This window comes from Anoplopoma fimbria, unplaced genomic scaffold (assembly GCF_027596085.1).
Source record: "Anoplopoma fimbria isolate UVic2021 breed Golden Eagle Sablefish unplaced genomic scaffold, Afim_UVic_2022 Un_contig_2274_pilon_pilon, whole genome shotgun sequence".
In the NCBI taxonomy this organism is placed as follows: Eukaryota; Metazoa; Chordata; class Actinopteri; order Perciformes; family Anoplopomatidae; genus Anoplopoma; species Anoplopoma fimbria.
This window is the reverse complement of record NW_026552331.1, coordinates 1-2,690: the sequence shown is the minus strand read 5'-3', so window position 1 is coordinate 2,690 and position 2,690 is coordinate 1. Positions and strand designations below refer to the sequence as shown.

The 2,690-nt window shown below is 42.4% G+C and overlaps 1 long non-coding RNA gene across 1 annotated transcript; it reads right to left on the bottom strand.

Moving 5' to 3' along the window:
* Window positions 1-1,204: 1,204 nt before the first annotated feature.
* Window positions 1,205-2,671, bottom strand: LOC129115922 (uncharacterized). Its single transcript, XR_008533303.1, has 3 exons — window positions 2,368-2,671; window positions 1,935-2,084; window positions 1,205-1,643 (listed from the first exon to the last, which is right to left on the bottom strand). It is a non-coding gene; the product is annotated as an uncharacterized LOC129115922 (long non-coding RNA).
* Between the last annotated feature and the right edge of the window lie 19 nt (window positions 2,672-2,690).

Genomic DNA, 2,690 nt, shown 5'->3' with positions numbered 1-2,690 from the left:
AGAAGTTTATGTAGTCCGTTATACAGTCTGTGAGACTGTCGATGTCCTCCCCATGGGCATCACTGAATACTTCCCAAACAGTTGACTCAAAACAGTCCTTCAGAGCCTCCTCGGCTTCATCGGACCATCGTTTGACTGTGCGAGTCTCAGCTGGCTGCCTATGAACCAGAGGTTTGTACACAGGCAGGAGGTGCACCAGGTTGTGGTCAGATCTTCCCAGGGGAGGGAGAGGTGTTGATGTGTATGCCTCTTTGGTGTTGGCATAGAAGAGATCCAGTGTTTTATTGTCTCTGGTGTGGCATGTGACATATTGGGTGAATGTGGAGGATGGAGGGGCATGATTAAATTCACCAGAGAGGAGGAGGAGGGCATTGGGGTGTTGTGTGAGCAAGTGTCGGCGAGTGTATGACGTCACAGGCCGCTTCAGCGTTAGCAGAGAGAATATACGCAGCTAAAAATTCCCTCGGTAGATATTTTGGCGTCAAGCTCAATGTCTTTAACAGTGATGTTCCTTAACAGTGATGTGCCCAGAGTTACACCATCTATCGTTAACAAACACTGCCAGACCTCCTCCCTTCCTCTTACCGCTCTCCGTTGTCCTGTCCGCCCGTATGATGCGGAACCCGTCCAGTGCAGTGTTTGTGTCTGGAGTCGGCTCCGTTAGCCATGTCTCCATAAACACCATGATGCTACACTCCCGGTATTCCCTCTGATGGCGAGTCACGCTGATAACTCGGCCATCTTGTTGGGGAGAGACCTCACGTTTCCCATGATGATGAACAGTCAAGTCCACACTCTTTCCTTTTTTAATGAAGGCATGAATTCAAATATAATATGAAAACAGAAGTGGTCCAAATGTACAGTTGACCATTTCTTGTCTGGATTTTTTCATCAGATAACTTTTACATCAGTACTGCTCCTGGATGTTTGTTCTTGACCTTCAGGAACAATATATGGAGGAGAGAATCTAAACTCAAAAGTCCACTTACTAATGATTTAAAGCTTTCAGCTGAAAGCTCTGAACCACTAGGAAATAAACCTTTGAGCCTCATTTTTAATAGTTATTTAAAGAACAAACTCAAACATCAACACACAGAATCAAAGTGAGCAAAGCTTTTCTACAAATGCTTTTTCACCACATGTTGCACAGTTATGATCTGCACTGATTCAAGAAGCACCTGGTAGGTCTGAACAGCTGATTAGAGTCAAATATGAGAAAATTAATTAAACATTTGAAGCACATTCTTCCACATTATGAACAGTGACTATAAAGTTTGGGCAGAAATATATGAGTATTTTCTTGAAGAGTAAATTCTGAAATGGAGGTTCTCAGGTGTTTTGCTCCAGAGAAAAACATCAGTAGTTTGTGGCTATAAAACCCAGACTAAGATCATCTTAGTCTGAAACAGTATCTGCACTAATAGTTCTGCATCAGCAATATAAATCTTTGAGCAGAATATTTTGTCTTCATCCTCAATGCATCATCTTCATCAGGTCAGCTCACAGTAAAAACAGTCTCTTACTTTGTGTCTGAGGGTCCAGGTTCATTACTGAAGTCTGGAGGAAGAAGACCTTTGGACCGATCACTCTTCATAGACAGACAGCTGGATACTGGAGACTCTGCTCTCTGTCTGTACTGAACTCTGCAAACACCAACATGATTTTATTCATAATGAATCCTTGATAACAACAAAGACATTAAAGGAGCTCTGAATACACAAACTACTGTTACTGCTGATATTTAGAAGGTTTAACAGTTTGTATTAGTCCTCTTAGATTACATTACAGCTTTTCTAGGTGACTGACAGCGGTCACTGATAATAAGAGGAAGAACCTCAAACTCAACTTAAAATCTCTAAATCAACAGAAAACATTGTCAGAGGTACAGTAACTGAAAATGACTCCTATTAATGAGTTAGCAGCAGTTCTCTTACTTTGTGTCTGAGGGTCCAGGTTCATTACTGAAGTACAGAGGTTCACTTTTGGACCGATCACTCTTCATAGACAGACAGCCGGAGACTAGAGACTCTGCTCTGTCCTCCTCTTCCTCCACACAAACACTCATCTTCTGATCTGAAATCAGTCTGAGAGTAAAACAGTAACACTGACTGTGAGCTCACAACACAAGAATCAAGGCTGAGAGAACACACACACACACACACACACACACACACACACACACACACACACACACACACACACACACACACACACACACACACACACACACACACACACACACACACACACAAAGTGTAATAACAGCAGACAGTTCATTCTAACATGTGTCTCCTCTACAGTCCACAGGGAGAAAACTGACTCACAGACTTTGACAGTAAAACAATCAGATGTTGGATTAACACTCACCCTGCCTCAGCCTTCAGTTTACCTACTTCTGCTCTGTCCACTCAACATGGAGTCTGAACTGAAGACTGAACTATTCAAGGTTCACTTCCTGATCTCATGTTACTAGATCACTGCAGACTCCTCCTCTCTTCATTTACAGGAAATCAGCTGAGTTCATCTAGAAGTTTGAAGCTGTGTCCCAATACAGCGGCTGTATCCTTCTTTTCAAAATAAACCTCCATCTTCACTGAAATTTAAGTTTAAGCAACAAAACTACTTAGTGAGGGTGAAGAAAAGATGGTGGTTGATGTTAACTTGACTACCTCTCTCTCTAGCTCCCAGTA